Below are 21232 nucleotides of genomic sequence, written 5' to 3'. Positions count from 1 at the left end.
TCAATCATAAACATCACACTGAGTGTTCCAGCAAATATTTTGTCGCAGTCCGACTTATATACCCAAAAACATGAAGAGTAACGTTACAATAAGTAATAATAGGCCAATTCAGTTGTCTATTAATTAAAAGCAACTCCGTAGGTCACTTCGCCCTGTTGTAATTGATGAAATATCACATGACCTCTTGGATATCGAAACGTATTCCTCTTTTTCCCTTGCAGCAACAAATCAAGGAAATATACGTAAGGCCCCCTAACCTTTAATTTTCCTATAGGTAAATATAATTGTCTTTAGTCCCACATGTTGTATAGTTTGAGATATTGTAAAAAGAAAATGAGAAACAAATTTTACCGAATCTAAAGACCCTTATGATCTCTGAAAGTCCATGTCATGAGAATACTTAAATCAAAGATTAGTATTATAAGGCATATTTCTTTTATTGATACCATAATCTGTTAATGAATGAGTTGCTCATTTACTTTTTTTAGTTACTGTTATGATATTATAATGAACTTATGCGACCATGCATCACAAGACCAACGTGATTATACGTGACGACTGAGATATTAAAGCGAAATGGCTGAACCTAGTCAACATACAGTATTTATATTTTCTCAAAGAAAATGTTCTTCTCTTGTGTAATTCTAAAGTTTGGCTTTACAAAACTGATGGAATATAGTTTTAAGAACATAATCATTGAGAATGGTGTAATATGCGTTTCTGAGAGACGTATTATTAACTTTTTATACAAAAAGGCCATAGACACATTGATTACTTTCATTTCTCAAAACTCTCATAGTGCCACAGTATCAAAGGTGGCTTCGGTCCTAATAACCGGAGGGCCAAACCCCCAAAAGTCGCTTACTTAAGGAGTGAGTTGCACTCTCTCTACAAACTAAGTAGACCATGCTTATTTTCAAGTTTTTATTGTAACAAACTACATTCCACTGGTCTACCTCAAAAAATTTGTTGCGAAAGCCTCCAAATCCAAGATGGCGTCCAAGATGGCCGCCATATTTACTGAATTTGTTATTTGCATGATAGAATTTGATTGAAACATCAAACTTCAACAAATTTGATGTCATATGAAAGAGAATAAAATTATCTACAAGTTGATACCATTTTTGTGGGTTAGTGTGATCATTGGATTGAGATTTTAAGGAAAAAACACTCATTTTTTGATATTTTTCTGAAAAAAGGAAAATCATAAAAATGCTTGATTCAGCATAAATCAAAGAAAGAAGGAAGGATTATCTTGAAACGTTTCAAAAATTTTGTTTGACATATAATTAATATTTGGAGAAAATTAGGGGTCAGTACCATCTTTGGTTCAGGAGTAATAATGTCTCAAACTTGAAAACTCACTACGCAAAAATGGTCACTTTAGTTGTGACCAAGACCTTGTTGGTCGTGAAAAAAGCCTGCGCGCGCAAAGACTACTACACGCACCACTGGCACTGGCGCTTGTAGCAGTGCCATTGGTGCGTGTAATAGTCTTGGCAAACGCAGACTTTTTCTTTGACAAACAAGGGTTTGTGCCTGCAAACTAACTTTTCATACCAAGTGGTAGCTCAGGTGACGCTGATTGCTATTATTTCAAAGTAGATTGTTCTGAAGCAGATGAGATGAAGCAAAAAATATCTTTCAAATAGAGGTAGAAGCCTCAAACACTAACCTTGCTATAGAAAGTTTAAAACAAAATTTGGATCAATCACTCAAAAAATTCAATATTGCAGGCCATCAGAGCTGACATAGTGTATTGCGCCAAAGTAAATGTATCATTTTGATTTTGATACAATTTTGTCTGTTTTGCTGTCTATTTATATGGTTTTTATATATTCTGAACATTTTAATGGTATTTCAAACCATCTTAGGTTTTTATGGAGACATTTTTCAGAATGCACCATGAATATTTCTCTAAAAAGTAAAAAACAAATAAAATTAAAAATGTTTATGAAAACCATGCAGAAATTGACATCTTTCCCATGATATAATCAATATTTGGAGAAAATTAGGGGTCAGTATTGTATTTGGATCAGGAGTTATAATGTCTCAAACTTGAAATCCAATTCTACATAATATATATTTGCACGCATCTGTTCCCAAAGACGTCACAGAGGGTCAAATCCAAGATCGTGCTTACTTTTCGAGTTCCACTCTCTCTATAAACAAGATCATACATATAATAATTAAGTATACTAAGCAATGTTCCGTAAGCACACCTCAATAGATTTGTTGCAAAAACCTCCAAAGTACAGATGCGGTCCAATAGGGCCGCCATTTTTATTGAATTTAACATTTCAAACATAAAATTTGATAGAGACATTGGATTGCAACAAATTTGATGTCATATGAAGGAGAGCAAAACTTCATAAAAGTTGATACCACTTTAGCTGTGTATTGTGATAAATTGGGGGGGGGGGGGGGTTGTTTGCTTCTCTTTTTTTTGGGGGGGGGAGGGAATACATATTTTTATATTGTTTTGAAAAAAAGAAGAAATGTAAAAATGCATGATTTGATATATATCAAAGAAAAACTGAAGAATTGTTTTGAAACCTGCGATTGAGCTTGAGATTTACTGAGATTGAGACATAATACATATTTCTGGAATTATAGGCAATATCATACACTGTTGACAAGTTAAAATCTAAAACTTGAAAATATTATATTTATGCATTATAAATTTTGCATACAATGTGTTTACATGGTCACATGCAATATTGTTATGATTTTAGTGACTTGCAAGTACCTGCAAACTAACTTTTCATGCCAAGTGGTATATAGGTGTCGCTATACTGTGGCATTTCATCATAGTAGATTGTTCTGAGGCAGATAAGATTGAACAGGAAGTATTTTCCAAAAGAGATAGGAGCTTGGAATTTGACACAAATTTTGCCAATGTGTAATATTTAGCGATAAACATAGTATCCACACAAAATTCAAGATGGCGGTAATTAATCAAGGTTGTCATTCAAGGCATTATTTACCAGTAGTGCACGTAAAACAAAAACCCAGCTTTACTTATAATGTCTCAAACTAGTTCTAAACTGTGACTTAGGGATAGAATAACTAATGTACAAACTTAAATCAGTATAATTAATGCTAAATATTGTTAGATATACTAAATAGATCTGATAAGAATGTTGTTTTTAATTGTTAACAGTTATCATGATTATGGTTTCTTGAAAAGAAATGGTGTTATCTCCGTATGGTTTAGGCTTTATTATATATTTTTTTTTTACATGGTAGAATGTTTTGTGATACAACTAACCTGCACATATAAATCGAATGTGATATTTCTCCCAATGGTAAACAATACCTTTAGTGTGTTGCGTAAAAGTTAAATCTCAACTTATACACTGTAACTTATAATTTGATATATTTTTTAATCTTCTTATATTGCTGTCTATTACATGTTTCTGTACATCCGAACGATATTGTACTAGTGTAAACCATATTGAGGGTCTTTTTTTTTGGGGGGGGGGGGTGGAGCTCATTCCAGTGTTTGGGTAAGGCCCAATCTTTGATAAAAAAAAAAGAAATGCTTCTGTATCAAAGATATGCTTTTTTACTTGTATGTTACTCTGCTGTTGTAGAAACGTGAATGATGATGGTATATTGTGTAATAATGTCTGATCCGCAGATGTCTTTGAAAGCCCTTCTAATCCGAACCCCCCCCCAAAAAAAAACAAAACAAAACAAAACAAAACAAAACAAAACAAAACAAAACAAATCCGACATGGCGGCAATTTCTCAATTTTGCTCTTAAATGTCTTGTGCGAAATTACTTTTCAGTATATTGTTCGAATAAAATTGTCCAAATTTATTATTCGTGCTGTATATTCACATTTACAAATAAGCATGCTGAAACTGTATTTACTGTTATCAGATTTTCTTACATTGTTTTTAGGCTGATTTCATGTGGGTTATAGTGTCACAATTGATCTGAACTTATGCCATTGGTATGTCTAGATGCTTTCCCATATTAGACATAAGGATCTCTCGACAGTGAAAATGTTCATTTTCATTCATTTTAGAGTGACCTCGTGGATCACTCGAAGAGTGACGAGTGATCCCTAAGGCAGGGCTCGACACTAACGGTGGTCCGGTGGCCCAGGGCCACCAAAAACGCACGTCGGGCCAACAAAATGTCAGAAATGAAGAATTTGGTGGCCTGATCGGGCCAACGAAAAAGGTCGGATATTTGCCTTTGGGCCACCAAAAATAAAAGTTAGTGTGAGGCCCTGCCTAAGGTCACTCTGAAATGAGTGAAAATGAACATTTTCACTCAAAAGTCACTCCAATTTCACTCTGAATTCACCGTTTTCTGTTATTCAATCCTCACATCAAAATTAAAAACTTCCACTCGATTTGGGTTTTTTTTTTTCGGAGAGTAGAATATCACTGGTTTTAAAAATATGTCCATAAAAACTTAAGACGGTTTAAGATAGCGCAACAGACAAAATTGTATCAAAATCGAAATAATACATTTAATTTGGCGCAATACACTATGTCAACTTTGATGGCTGTCATCTTGATTTTTTTTTTCAGCGGTTGAAACTATCTACAAGATTGGTGCCAAGTTTCAAGCTATTACCTCTATTTGAATTTTTTTTTTTTTTTTTTTTGCTTCATCTCATCTGCTTCAGAACAATCTACTTTGAAATAATAGCGATCAGTATCACCTGAGCTACCACTTGGTATGAAAAGTTAGTTTGCAGGCACAAACCCTTGTTTGTCAAAGAAAAAGTCTGCATTTGCCAAGACTACTACGCGCACCACTGGCACTGCTACAAGCGCCAGTGCCAGTGGTGCGTGTAGTAGTCTTGGCGCGCGCAGACTTTTTTATGACCAACAAGGTCTTGGTCACAACTAAAGTGGCCATTTTTACGTAGTGAGTTTTCAAGTTTGAGACATTATAACTCCTGAACCGAAAGTGGTACTGTCTTCTAATTTTCTCCAAATATAAATTATATGTCAAACAAAATTCTTGAAACGTTTCAAGATAATCCTTCAGTCTTTCTTTGATTTATGCTGAATCAAGCATTTTCATGATTTTCCTTTTTTCAGAAAAATATCAAAAATGAGTGTTTTTTCCTTAAAATCTCAATCCACTTATAACAATAACCCACAAAAATGGTATCAACTTGTAGATAATTTTATTCTCTTTCATATGACATCTCATTTGTTGAAATCTAATGTTTCTATCGAATTCTATCATTTAAATAACAAATTCAGTAAATATGGCGGCCATCTTGGACGCCATCTTGGATTTGGCGGCTTTCGCAACAAATTTTTTGAGGTAGACCAGTGGAATGTTGTTTTTTACAAAAAAAAACTTGAAAATAAGCATGGTCTACTTAGTTTGTAGAGAGAGTGCAACTCGACCTCTGTTTTTAGCCTTTGGCCCCCCGGTTATAAACAGAATGTGTTTCATAGGTGTTGAAAATTTAAGCGTAATTTCATAACCTATTAATTGTGGTTAATACAGAGTTTTGCATTTTTTTTTTGTCCAATTCATTGCACAATGTTAAACTTGGTGAGCATAAACACTTGAAAACACCATAAGCTTCAATCACCTTTTCTCAGTAAAGACTTTTCCATGATGTGCAATTTCTTTCCATTAGACATGTTAGGAAGAGCCATTTGTTTTGACTTATACATTATTTTAAAGCTTGGCGAGGTTTTGCTGGTTTTGTGGTGCAGCCGGGTCACATGTACACTACAAAGCGGTCCCGACCTGAATGAAATAGTAAAAGTGATTGAAATGACACTGAACCTTCGGCAAAATATTTATACAGTCTGTAAATATCGCTCTCCACATACTTGATGAACGGTATACATTGCGGTATAGTGTAAAAGTGTCAATCAGGAATCATCAAGCAGTCTAAAGGCAGCGATGCGATGGTTAGGAAACGTCCGGTTTAACCATGAATTGAATCAGTTAAGCCACATAAAATTTGAACATGCCGAGCATTCCTCTCAATTATGTATGTATGTGTACAGGAGTCAGCCTTAACATTTTTACTGAGCATAAACACGGTACCCTAACACTACCCTTCACTCATTATGCGCCATGGTGGAAACCCCATGTGTGCCACATTATTCTGAGGCACCAAAGTTGCTTTTGGAAACTATTCTGTTTTTCAAATATATTAACTTTTTTTTTTTTTTTTTTAGATTTCTGTTTAGCTGAACACACAGCAACCAAAGTTGTAGAGGAAAAGCCAAGGTTTGTTTTGATATAAATTATAATGACAAATCTGTTTTTGCTTTTCTTTAAAATGACCAGCAACTACATTATTGTAAGATTGCATGCATTTTGCACACAAAAAAAAAGGGTGAAAGAAACTTAGAATTTACACACAAATTCAAAAGGGAGCACCACTTGCTTGTCAATCACCGCATAAAATGAAAGCTATATGTGAGATGAACGAAATCGCTAGAAACGCTTTCATTGTACTGTGGCGTTTGGCCATTTATCAATCGGTTTGGGCGATATAGGAAACACCCTAACAGAGAGGGAGAGAGAGAGAGAGAGGGAGAGAGAGAGAGAGAGAGAGAAGAACATATTTGCATATGTTTTTTTTTTTTCGTAAGAACAGTTTATTAGCCGTTAGACTAAGGACATTAATTATACATAACCTTCGTATCTATTAAAGATGATGCAGACAGAGTAAAGACTATTACCGGTTGTATCATGTGGTCATGCATGACAAAACCAACAAATACTCCTAGGTCAGGATTTCATGTGAGCACTCAATACAGGTTAAATGGGTCAACCAAGTCAATTTGGAGTTTTTCACATTTTCCGAAAGAGCTGTTCTTCTATATTTTTCTAAAGTTGGGATCATAAAAAGAATGGCCTTCTGTGTTTTTAGCACTTTTTCTATACTTCTATAGTGGGATTATGTGTCTCTTTTAGGGTCCCCTTTTCTGAAAGAGCTGATCTCCCCCTACTTTATTCTTAAGTCTGGGATAGCAAAATGAATGGAAAAGGCGTTTTTAGCAGTTTTTCTACATCCCTTAATATGTTTTATAGAGTACCTCTATCAGGTATGTCTTAAAGGTCCCTTTTGATTTCTTGAAAATCCTTTTTCACTCTTCACTTTCAATTGTTATATTTTTTGAAAGGATAATTCTACTGCTTTGAAATTTTACTTTAATCGTGAACAGAATGTTTTTATGTCGAAGATTCAATTTTAGCTGAATCTTATAACCTCTTCATTGTTATTTCTTCAGTGGTTAACATCCTTTTTTGTTCCATTCATCCCACAGCTGGCATGTTTTGCTAACAATATGTCATTAAGAATAGAATAGACTCTATACTTCTGAGCCTATTTTTCAGCTCACACTTTTCCAGAGTGTGTACTTTTTTTTCCAAATATTTAGATAGGTTAGGAGAGTCCATTTCAATTGAGTTAAACATACTTTTAAAGCTTCGGATATGCTCTTCCAGAGTCACAAAATCAACAAAAAGTCGTACGCCTTGATTGTAGGTGAGGATTCAAAATAGGTGAAACGAGGCAACCTAGTCTTTCTTTGTTTTGTTTTTTTTAAAGATCAGTTCTTCTACATTATTCTAAAGTTTTTGGATTGTAGAATAAATGGGATACTGTGTTTTTAGCAGTTTTCTAGATCCCTTTTTCGTGGACATGGTAAAATAGTGTTATTAGGTGTCTCTTGTCGAGTTCCCTTGTCAGTTTATAAAAACCCTTTACACACTCTGTACTTTCAACTCTAATGACTTGAAAAAGGTTGTTGCTCCTGCATTGAAAGTTGGCTTTGGATAGTACTGAATGAATTAAATTGAATTGAATTGAATATCATTAACAAAATAATTTGCTGAAGAAAAGCAAGCAAAGCACTGAATGCTGGTAACTCAAAAACATGTTTAGCAAGCATATCGGCGTCCTTTCAGCATTTTACTTGTCACATATTATAAGCCGCCACAAAAAGTAAGAATGCATCTAGGGCTCAGTCAAGGCGTCATTCTGTTAGTGATAAAAGTAATAAAAAAAACCCCAACTTACTCTTAGTGAACTCATGACATTTCAAGGAAACCGAAAGTTGATTGTAATAAAGCTATTAAATAAAGATTGATCGAGAAAATGATTGGTCTCCTTTTGTGCATGCTATGTATACCACATATCAACGTCAGTGTCAATTGGCTTAATTACTCCAATAGCTGTTCCGCTGATCTTCGTTACCGACTACAACAACATGCGGATTCTTATGGCCGATATTGAAAGTCTCAAGTTCACCGTGTTCAGCACTGTGACTGAAGAACCCTTCGACGTAGCGTATGACACAACATACAGGAAGCTTTATTGGTCTAGCAACTCTGGTGTTTGGCGCTCCCACATTCAGGAGGGCGAGAGAGCTCCAGTGCGAGTTATCACCAACGAGTGTAAGTAGAGTACAGTATTTAACCGTCTTTTTTTAATGCTCAAATGCGAGAACAAACGTCCGCACACACACACACACAAGTGCACGGGGGGAGAGGGAGGGAAAGAGAGAGAGAGAGAGAGAGGGGGGGGGGGGAGAGATACGAAAAGTTCGAATGAGATACTGAGATCATTCATATCCGACTCAGTATAAAGAATGTTTAAAGGTCCCTTTCTCTAGAATCCGAAGGGATGTGTTATGTATTCATTATTTATTTACAAGCCTCCTCTGTCTTTTGTCTGCCCTCCTGCTCTAATCCCCCTCCCTTTAGCTTTTGGGCTCCTTTCCCGTGACCTTCCACCCTCTCCTTTATGTTCTTTGTTCTATGTACCCAGTCTGCCCCTGACTGTTCTTGTTGTGTGCAGTCCTTATGTGATTGCTTTCCCTACCTGTTCGTCATTTTGCCTCTGACGAAGATTCTGCTAAGATCGAAAGCTCAGGCCCCTTTTGATTCTCATTTTATTTATTTCAACATATTTTGACCGGATAACAAGATCAGCATTAGCAGCAGTCAAAGTCCAAACATATGGATATGAAATCACGTAACACAAGTATTAAAAAATCAAAGTTTGAAGACGTATAAGACACCCAGATGAAGTCACTGATATCTCATGTATAGGATATACCAGAACAATGTGGTTTAAAGGTATACACACACACACACACACACACACACACACATATACATATATGTATATATATATATATATATATATATATATATATATATATATATATATATATATATATGTGTGACCCTGCACCTCCAAACAAACAAAAAGTCGCCAGACATAAATATTTAGTTAAGACATATATAATAGTTAAGATATATATAAGACCATATTCTGAAAGAGCAGACTTTAAGCTTTAAAATGATGTATAACTCAAATCAAATGGACTCTCCTAACCTATCTAAATATTGGAAAGAAAGCACAAACTCAGGAAAAGTGTGAACTGAGAAAAGAGGCTCTGAAGTACAGTGCCTATTCAAGCGCTTAATTTTTACCAAACCGTGCTGGCTGTGCGATGAATGGAAAAAAAAAACAGGAAGTGAACCACAAGAGTAACAATGAAGGGATTATCAGATTAAAGTGAAATTAAGCATGCCTCATTAACACATTCTGTCCATAACTAATGCCAACTTTCAAAGTAGTAGCACTATCCTTTCAAAAGATATTAGAGTTGAAAGTGAAGAGTGTGGACATGGTTTTTCAGAAATGAAAAAGGGACTCTAAAGACACACCTAATCACACTATTCTACCAAAAATGTTCGAGATAAACTGCTAAAAAAAACACACTTTCCTGCCCGTTTTATGATACCAAATTTTAGCATAGTGTAGAAGAAGACCCGCTCTTCAGAAAATATGAAAAAGTCAAGTTCGGCTAGGTTGACCCATTTCACTTATTTTCAGTCCTCACGCAAAATCAGTGTGTGCGACTTTATGTTCGTTTTGAGGTGCACGGTCACATATATGCGCACTTGCAGTTTTGGTCAATATGTATGCTTTTCTGGTTTTCTTGAAAGTGTATGGTCACATTTTCACCAAACTTGGTAGGTATTATTCAGTGCAAGGATGATCAAATTTGTATACGCCTAACATCATTGTCCACTTTGGATTGGGTGAAACCTAAGGGCCAATTTGACTGGGAATGAGTGTGTGCGAGTGTGTTTGTGTGTGCTGGGGAGGGGAGGGGAGGCGGTTAAGTTAAGTTTAAATTTTTCATTTCATTTCATTTCATTTGATATCTTATTAAGTTTCCACCCAAATCATACAGTTTTGTGTTTAGGGGAGGCGGTTAAGTTAAGTTTAAAATTTTCATTTCATTTAATATCTTATTAAGTTTCCACCCAAATCATACAGTTTTGTGTTTACAACATCCATCCAAGACAATATTACGAAACATAGAATAGTCATATTACATATCCTTTCATCAGCATTAATGATCAAACATTCATTGTATTGATGTATCTTTGATGAATATAAGTTGTGAGTACAACTAAAGTAAAACATGAGTGTTTTTTTCCGTGTCTTGAGGGTACAATGTACAAAATCTTGCAAATGATTCTTATGTAATCACCGAATGAAATAACGTGTTATCAATAAGTATTCTCTCTCTGATGACATTCAATCCTTTCCAAAATCCCAACACATTACATTGGTCATGTGATAAATAGATATCATCAACTGCTATAATCCGAACCTTTTCTACAACCCCATCTTTACAGTCTTCAAAAAAAAAAAAATCTTCCTAAAGCAGACACATTATCAATCAATGCAATCAATCAAGTCAAAAATCTAGTCATTGCCATGGTCACAATATTTGTTTGGCCTACTTATTTCCTCATTTCATCGAAACAGCCATGTACATAACTATCCCACGCGACAATCCGATGAATTTCATCTTCCATTAATGAGAACCGCACATGCCCAAAGTACATTTCTTTTGTATCGAGTTTGTTTGTTTGATTGTTTTCTTTCTTTTTTTTTTGTGCACAGATTTATATATTGCTCTGCAAATCGACGTAAATGAATATTACTCTCATTTGTGTAATGGGATCTAATGCTACTCTTATAAGAGAATAGATTATTCTCAACACTGTTTTTCAATAGGTCCTTTTTTCCCCTACTGTTATCCCTTTGTCTCTAATTATCCACCAATCCAATGGAATCTTCTATCCCAAACAGTGTCTTTCTTCCACACTGAAATCATCACTGTTTACGATTCAAATGAGTGCATTCAAATTGGCACAGATTCTGTCTCTCAAGGACATACAAATAATCATGCAAACAGTTTAACAACCATAGAAGTACACGAACTTTATACAAAGCAGTCTGTTTTTTTTTTCTTTTTCTGAAGCATATTAATATATTATCAATTATTTTCCAAGATGCATTCATCCCAAAATGCTCTCGTAACCCTCAAGCATTCGCTATAATTTTCATTTTAAAAACCGGAAGATACTCTCTCTTTCCTTCCCCAGCTTTCTTTCCTTTCTGTTAATGCCAAGTTGGAGACAAACATATCACATCAAACATGACAATGTATGAGGATCAGTCGACGCTTGAGATTGTCTTAATCACTAAACGTTTCAAGCAACAACAATGATTTTTATATTTTGGGTTCTACCCCATTAATATACAAGGCATTCAACCAACCACCGACACTTGATGAGCACATACACTCTAACCTGAACTCACTGCACTCTAAACCCATGCCCCTCTACACCAAAGCGCTGCTTCATCTTTCATCTCGCGGGTCAGTTCCTGTCACACGTATCTTGAATTTTATTTAGTGATTACATATCAACCAGTGTCCTTTACTGGATTTGAAATTAAATCCCTAGTTTCTGTCAACATTTTATGTGCGAAATGTAATGCTTCTACAACAATGCAGCTACAACCATTCTTTTGAAAGAAAATAACCATAGATTTTCAGTGCAACTAACATCAAAGTAAAGCTAGACATTTGCTGTATACAGCTCTGCTCACTACACGTCGAGGGTAATAACAAATCTGCTAAAGTTACACTGATTTGAAGAGGGGGGGGGGGGGGGAGAGAGAGAGAAAAAAAAGAGAATGTTTTCCCAAGGCAGGACTACTTTTGTGTCTCAGATTAATGTGGTACACAGGGTGTTTACACCATGGCACATAAAGAGTTAACACAACGCCACGATAATGAATACCCTGGTTTCCCTATCAATCGCTTTAAGCAAAAAATATTTTACAAATGATGTGTTTCTATTTAATTCTTCAGTCTATCGTCTCTCTTTACTATTTTCTCACTACAGACATTCTTTGTTCCATCCCCAATACTACATTTTACTATTCTACCATTAATCTGTTAGATAATGGTGCTGTTTTTTCATCAATGTTGAATAACGGAAATCAACACTCCTTTGCCTTCCTTTCAGGCTATTGTCTATGTAATCTAAGATATATATTGATGTGCTGATTTTACGTCCCATTTTGCCAAAATAATGAGTGTGTTTTTATGTAATATGATCAATACTTGAAAAAACTATAAAAAAAAAAACCAGCACGGTCGCGAATTAGACCATTGTATAATCAAAATGTTATATCACTTTTTCTTGGCCACTTTTTCTTATCTCGTTTCTAGTCAGACGAACACTCGCTATAATGCAGTCAACAAGGACTCTTTACATGATGTATTTTACCAGCCTCATTCAGATGTCAATTGACCCAGATGGGGAGGAGACGGATGTATTTGAAATCCCTGGAGTGAATGCCATTGCTTTTGTTCTTTACAATGGGTAAACATTATCTACAACTTTTTCAGTTTAAAGGTGTTATGAAAGATTTCAAGTAGATTATTGTTTCTCAGAGCTTTTTACCTCCTCTAAAAAAAAAAGAAAAGAAAAAGGTACTCTTTTGTTATGTAAATCTGTTGTTCCCTTTTGTTTATTTGATGTCAGCAGAGCCTTATTTCATAAAAGAGGATGACAACGGTACCCTTGATGGAATAGCAGCTTCCGAAAGAAACAACCAATCAAGAAGCTAGATTCGTGTCGTTATACTATTACAATTGTCGTTCCACCAAGAGTTGCCATCGTATCAACTGTTTTCTTTCTCTTTCTGAAATGGGGCCTAGATGTGATAGGAGATATGTGTGACAGTAGCCTAGCTTATGCTTTGATAGGGAAGGACATCTGACTTCACATTTGCACAAAATTCCCATTTCCATTATTTATTCTTCTTCCTCCATTATCACTTTCTGCACATGGTTACAGCAAGTGGGTAAAACAAACAAACAAACAAGCGTGTCAATGTGGAGTTTCCAAGCTTGCGTCCACATAATATCATTATTTTTGTGTAAGGGAAATAAAAACTAAAACGCACATGGACCTTCCTTTCTGAATATCTTTTAATCATATCACTGCAATTGTGACACGCTTTTCGTTGTTTTTTGAGAAAAAAAAAATCGGGTTTTGAGTGAACCGCATGTGATTCATGTATCCTAGCAGGGTTCCTTTGGTTCCTTTGGTTCCTGATTGGATTTGGGGGTCGTGAGATGATTACTGTCACAAGGAGGCTCTGCTATAGCACTAAAGGCCGTGTCACACCACTACGCGGGCTTGTTGCGAGGAGGAAGTTTCCAGCACGTAGAAGATTTTCAGCGGGCGAACAAGAATGTTTGCAATTTTCATTCATGCCTCGTCATACCGTACGGGGGAACTTCTGCGGCTTGACTTGCGGGGAAACAAATTTACTCCCCGGAGCTCTCCGCAGTTGGTCCGCACCTGACAGTATCTAGCGCGTAGTTGCCCGGAGGTGCTCACGCAAGTCCGATTTAACCGCAGCCAAGTTTTGAGCATGACCAAAACTTTTTCCGGGTGAGTCGCGGGAATGCCCGTAGAGGTCCACGCAGAACGCCAGTAGGAGACCCTTAGCGGCAGTACTTCCCAGGCAATTCCCGCGCAGGTACTTCGCAGTCCCGTATGCAGCCAAGATAATGGAATTCTGTGGGATTTCAGCCATTCCATTAGAGGAATTCCTTCACCGAGTTGTCAGCCCCCACGCGACTGGTACAAAGGTCACACAGTATACTCGCAAGTATAACGCGTCCAGCAAGTAAGACACATGCGCTTACACGCTCAAATCCTTTTCCGCCCTCAGGAATGTCCGGTATGCTAGAAAATCCCTACACGTAACAAGCCCGAGTAGCTTGCCCGGAAAGGTGTGACAGGGCCTAAACGCGGTTGCGGGTAAAAAAAAAAAAATTCGTGCGCACCTCCGGGCGACTACTTTTGAGATACATGCTAGGTACTGTCATGTGCGGATCATCTACGGGGACCTCCGGGTAGTCAAAATTGTTCTTTGCAAGTCGCACGCAAGGCTGGTGTGACACGGCTTTAAAACGAGCACATGAACCCCCCCCCATTTTTACAATTGTTCTGCATTAAGTATAACCCTTCTTCTACAATTTGATGAAGTTTTGTAAAAAAAGACATGGGTTTTTGAATGTACAGCTACAAGTTTTATGAACCCATCCTGTCAGGGCATCCCTGCATAGGGGACTTACGATGCTATATGTCGCATGGGGGCGCTCTAAGCATAAAAACGAGCACATGAACCCCAACCTCTTACTGTTTCTTGAATTAGTAAGCCTCCTTCTATAATTTGGTTCAGTTTCGTGAAAATGACATGGGTTTTGAATGTACAGTATAAATTTTATGAACATTGTCCTTTAGCTCACTCTAACAGAAAACGTCGATGAGAAGGATTTGAGAGATGTCGATGTTTTCTGCCGCATGAGGGCGCTGCTTACTCAAGAATGAGAGCGTAAACCCTAATTTTAAACCTTCTCCTCGTTTTGGGTACTTTTTTCTTCAATTCTTGCAAGTTTGGAGAAAATAACGTGGGTTTTGAAAGAATTATGGGGATTTAAGTTTGTCATTGCAGGTTTTGTTACCAAACATAGTCTTGATCCTGTAACGCTATTATTCTGGTACAGGACGGCAGATTAGTCATATTCTTCAAAGTCTCGTAAAAAAACAAAACAACAAGCACATGAACCTATGGTTTTATTTACATGTTTGGGCTTCGGATGGGTCAAAGTTACGGTGTGGAAAGTTTGAAGAAAATGACATGGCCTTCACCTTAACTGAGGAACGTCCTTAAATCAGCACAAGGTTGAAGTGTGCATGTTATTGGGCAAACGACTACCTGAGACAAAAGAGCTGTCATACCATACACACACACACACACACACACACACACACACACACACACACAAAGAAAAAAACAACGCGACAAACTCGTAAATGTGAAAGTTCTTCTGGTCTCCTCTGTTGAATCGAATCATACACCTTCCAACCCACACACACATACACACACACACACACACACACTAACACATAAACACATAATCATTATTACCGTTTAACTCTTTATGTGCCATGGTGGAAACCCCCTGTGTGCCACGTTATTCTAAGGCACGAACATATTCATGCTTCGAGAAAGAATTATGTTTTTCCAATTTGTATAACTTCTACAAATTTCTGCTAAGATGGGCATAATAGTAGGCAAAGTTAAAGAGGAATGCAAAGCTTTGTTTCGATATAAATTGTATGACGATCCTATTTTCCATTTTTCTTTTGAATGACCAAATGCGACATTACTGTAAAGGCATGACTTTTGCACATAAAACCGTGACAGAAACTTAGGATGTACAAGCAAATCTAGTTGGAAACATCGCTTGATAGTCGATCACCACATAGAATGCAAGCCGTATATGAGAGGAACAAAAGCACGAGAAACGCTTTCATTGTGCCGCGGGATTAGGAGTAATTAGCGGTTTATCGATCGGTCTTGGCGGCTTTATTTGTTGAGCAGAATATGCGAAGTTGGCACGCCGTCGACTGAGTCGGACGTGCGAACGTGGCACATAAAGAGTTAATATCTTGCGCAGCACTCTATAAAACATCCTTTCCGAGTATGTGCAATATGTAGCTCTATTACAGTGATGTGTGCATTTCTTTTGTTTTTCAATGATCCTGTCAGCATTGCGTTTTTACTTTCAAGTTTCCTGATTTCGTGTTCTTGCTCAAACCATTTTCATCGTTTAATATTTTTCTTCCAACACAATTGCATGCATAAATCAAAATAATTTTCAGTAAAATCACATAAAATATCAGTAAGCATATGACAATGTCCGTGATTCAAAGAAGGAAAATTGTTGTGTAAATTAATTCCATTAACAAAATATAACTCGTATTACCAAATTTCCAAATAATTACCTGAGAAACTATGCGGAAGAAGGACTGCCATTTAAACATTTTGCCTAATTTGACAAAACTTGTTATTTGGTTTTCTTCATCTGCGTCTTAGAAATGTGTACTGGACGAACTGGGACAAAGGAGGGATAAAGTGTAAAAGCCTTCAAGACGGGACTGCTTGTACTTCTCTGAGCACACCTGGTAACAGCCGTATCACCGGCTTGTCAAGCGACGCAAGTTGTAAGATGTACAAAAAAGTGCATATATTAAGTTCAGTGAAGTCATGACTCGGATTTATGATAAAATTTAAGTTGGAATTGATGTAAACAGTGAGGTGATCTGTCAGGGAAATGGTTTGCGTTATGTGTTTATGCACCATCAATACAAAGTTTTTGGTTTCTTTACCACTCCCGCTTACCTAATGATTTCCACACTGTAATCTCACTTAATTGGGCTGGCTACGCCTGAGATTCCTAGACAAAGTCGCTTGATTCATAAAGAAATTATTTCATGCATAAAACTTATTGCAAAATCATAGGGCCTTTACCATTGTACCACATAGTCAGAGTTGAATAAAAGCGATAATCAACTTTGGATAATAATTCTTCGGGTAAGTGAAAATTGTCTGTTCTTTTTATTTATGCTGCTTTAGTAGTCTCTTGCAGCATAATCATCTTGTCGGCGGTTTGTAATCTTCGCATTTTTTTCGCTGAAGCACACAATAATACACCAACAAAACAATAAATCACAATATGCAACCGTACATTGAAAACACCATTGCCGTATCATAGCTTTGCCATATTATGATCATAAAACCAAAGTATTTTCCTCAACTTTGCTGTACTGCATTTCTAGCATGAATGTTCCCACAAAAAGTAAACAGATGTTTCCCAAAAAGCTCTCATTAGTAAACGGCGAGTTGTAATATTCTTAAAATTTTCTGTAGATTTTGATTTTTTGTGTGTGCTATTTCCCCTATTTTTGGGATGCTGAACACGAATCCACTTGTTGCCGTTTTTGTAAAAGACGTCTTCAGCCGTTGCCATGGCAACGCATTATTTTCCTTAAACGAACATGTATTCTTCATTAAACATCATAAAAACATGTTGTGAACACACAAAATAAATATGTCATTATAAACCCTCTTTAATCAAATGAAAAAATACAATTTTTATAACGTCATGGTTACCTGAAAGCAATGACGGTTACCATGGCAACAGCTATTTCCAAAGAAAAATGATATTTTAATGAAAGAGCAAGAAAACGTGACAAGATTGAGTGAAACATTTATTACAAATTGCTATCTTGATTATCAGCTTATTTTTCCAGTAAGTTCATTTCATTTCATTTTCGTTGCTATAGCAACAACATGAAAAAACTGCCTTTTAAAGAAAAATAAGCATTGCGTTTGAAAGAAAAGCAAGAATAAAATACGTCTGTAGATGATAAATTTCTGTTTAGTTAATGTAAGAAAAAAAGGCCAAATGGCTAGTTCAGTATTGTAGAGTCATACTATTGCAATACAAATGACTTCAGTCCTCTCGTGAAAAAGATATATGGATGGAGCGTTTTTTTGTGTGACGATTTAAAAAAATCCAATAATTTTGGCCTACATAAATAAGTGTGTTTTTTTTAAATCAAAAATCCTTCTTAAAAGAGGTAAATGAAATAAGAAACGCCTAGTGGGATATTCATGAAATGATTGATTTTTGAGGAACACAGAATCAAAAATAGACGGAAGCAAATTATTACAATACTTGAACATAAATTGCCCTAAATTAAACAAAAACAAATCAAAAAATTGATATGAGAGACTCTTTGTAGATGAGAGTCATCTAATACTATATTTGTACTTAAACTATCAACAGTATTACTAAAAAGCAATAGCTGAAGACTTCATCTAGAAAAATGACCATAGGTGCATTCCTGTTCAGCATCCCCAAAATAGAGGAAAAGGCACAAAAGATTTTAACAGAAATTGATCATTTGTTTATTCTTTCTTAATAAAACAGTTTTTCTTTCTATAAAAGAAAATTGTCCTCAAGTTGTTGCATAGCAACGACAATAATGTGGGATGAGCATAGTGAAAAAAAAAAGCTGGTAGTCATAATTAAAAATAATTATTATCTTCTAATATCATGGCAACCGTCATCGCTGTAAGGCAGCTATGGCATTCGGAAATTGTGGTTTTTAATTTAATCAAAAAAATATGTTTATATTGACATCTGTTGGAAATTACAGTATGTTTTTATAATGTTTAATAAAGAATACATGTTCTTTTAAGGAAAGTCATTTGTTGCCATGGCAACGGCTAAAGATGTCATTTGTGACCCTGCACCTCAAAACAAACAAAAAGTCGCCAGACATGAATTCTTAGTTAAGACCATATTCTGAAAGAGCAGACTTTAAGCTTTAAAATGATGTATAACTCAAATCAAATGGACTCTCCTAAGGCCAAAAAAAAAAAAAAAAAATTGTTGCATTGGCGTAACATGAGATTTTCAAATAGGGTCGGTCGGGCGGATTTTCTTTTTTTCTTTTTTTTTTTTTTTTGCTACCTGCATTTTACGTGTAAAACTCGTGCTCAGCTCAGTAAACAGTTACAACTGCTGAACCGAATGTGCTGTGTTCATCTATTCTACAAATCATTTATGAGGCCGATATTACTGGAATTATACCCCTTCACAGAATTTAAAGATGTTGAAATCCCTATCCTGAATGTTTTCACTTCATATTTTACTATTTTGACTTAGATAAGATAGATGCAAATTGACCCATATGTACGATCTTTTCATCGCACACGGCGATCTCTATTACAGTCCCACATATACAGATTCGTGTAAGTTCTCCACACAAGAAACCTATGGCAAAACTGTGCACAATACATCGAAGTCTGAATGCTAGATCTCTCCCTCGTACATCCGATATCCCCAGAGCCGTTTCCACTTCCGGGTTTGTGCGATCGCGATCGCAATCAACAAAATATTTGATATCGATAGCAAAAAAATGATAAAAAAAACATGGGGTCGGCGGAATTTTTAGGGTCGGGCGGGTTACGCCAATGCAACATTTTTTTTTTTTTGGGGGGGGGGGCCTAACCTATCTAAACATGGAATAGAAAGCACAAACTCAGGAAAAATGTAAACTGAGAAAAGAGGCTCTGAAGTATAGTGTCTATTCAAGCGCTTAATCTTTACCAAACCGTGCTGGCTGTGCGATGAATGGGACAAAAAAAAAGGAAGTAAACCACCAGAGTAACAACAATGAAGGGATTATCAAATTAAACTGAAATTGAGCATGCCATTCTGTCCATAATTAATACTAACTTTCAAAGCAGTAGCGCTATCCTTTCAAAAGTTATTACAGTTGAAAGTGAAGAGTTGTGGACAAGGTTTTTCAGAAATGAAAAAGGGATTCTAAAGACACACCTAATCACACTATTCTACCAAAAAATGTTCGAGATAAACTGCTAAAAAACACACTTTCCTGCTCGTTTTATGACACCAAATTTTAGCATAATGTAAAAGAAGACCCGCTCGTTCATAAAATATGAAAAAGTCAAGTTCGGCTAGGTTGACCCATTTCACTTATTTTCAGTCCTCACGCAAAATCAGTGTGTGCGATTTTATGTTCGTTTTGAGGTGCACAGTCACATTTACAAATGTGGCAACAGGTGGATTCGTGTATGGCACTCCCAAAATAAGAGAAAGCGGACAAAAAAAAAATCTAACTTTTTAGATATGTATTATCTACAGATTTATTTCATTCTTGCTTTCCTTTTAATTGAAATTCCCATTTTTTATTTGAAAGGCACTTTTGTCATGTTGTTGCTATAGCAACAAAAAGGAAATGAAATTGCCATAGTGGGGAAAAAAGGCTGATTATCATGATAGTAGTTAGTAATCAATATTCCAATCGATCTTGTCATATTTTCTTCCTTATTCATGAAAATATCACTGTTTTCTTTTAAAGTAGTTGTTACCATGGCAACCATCGTCGCTATAAGATAACCATGGCATTATAAGAATTGTGATTTTTAATTGATTAAAGAGATGTTTATATTGACTTGTTATGGTGTTTACAGCATGTTTTTATTATGTTTCATAAAGAATACATGTTCTTTTCAAGAAAATAATTCGTTGCCATGGCAACGGCTGAAGACGTTGGTTAGAAAAATGGTAACAGGTGGATTCGTGTTCAGCACCCCCAAAAATAGCACAGAAAATCAAAATCTACAGAAAATTTTAAGAATACCCCAATATTGTGACAACTCGCCGTCTACTACGTGTTTTGCGATCCCAGAATAATGTGGCATACAGATGGTTTACACTATGATACAGAAAGAGTTGATATCTATAACACTACTTAAATTTGTTAAGACTGTTCGGCACTATTCAGCATTTGTAAGATGTTTATCACGTTTTCACAAATCCGTCTTTTGTCTCACAGCTGGTCGACTGGTCTATTGTGAAACTGGTGGAACCGACACAACCTACTACACTGACCTGCCTCCAGGGCACAGCACAGGGCAGACTATTATACCCGGAGTAGACATAAAAAGTGCAGTCGGTAAAGGATTCCTGAGGGATGTGAGCATACTCAACAATACAGTGTACTGGCTGCGACGTGACGGTGTGGTGGTCACCAGAGATTACGCTTCGGCCAACCCGACTTCCAAGCTGCATACCATAACACCGGCTGAACTCGAAGGTAGCAATGATCTTGACTTGTGGAGAATGGTCATTGCTTATGATGACTCAGAGTAATCTCACATTAGGCGCGGTCAGACTGGCAAAAGATCGAGAAGTTTAATATCGTGAAGTCTTTGTGATCTTTTTCGTACGGTCACACTGGCAGCCAAACTTGAATCAAGAAGTTTGGACCATTGGTACGCGTGCGCAAGAAAGAAGAAAGAGGGTGCCGTCTAATGGCTAGTGATTGTGACATAACAATGCACATCTGTACATGACAATAACTTCGCGCTTCGGAGACACCGTCCGCAAACAGATCGAGAAGTTTGTCCTTGGTGAGGGAGATATACCGTGG

The sequence above is a fragment of the Diadema setosum genome, chromosome 12 (assembly GCF_964275005.1).
Source record: "Diadema setosum chromosome 12, eeDiaSeto1, whole genome shotgun sequence".
NCBI classification, from domain to species: domain Eukaryota; kingdom Metazoa; phylum Echinodermata; class Echinoidea; order Diadematoida; family Diadematidae; genus Diadema; species Diadema setosum.
This window is presented reverse-complemented; position numbering follows the sequence as displayed.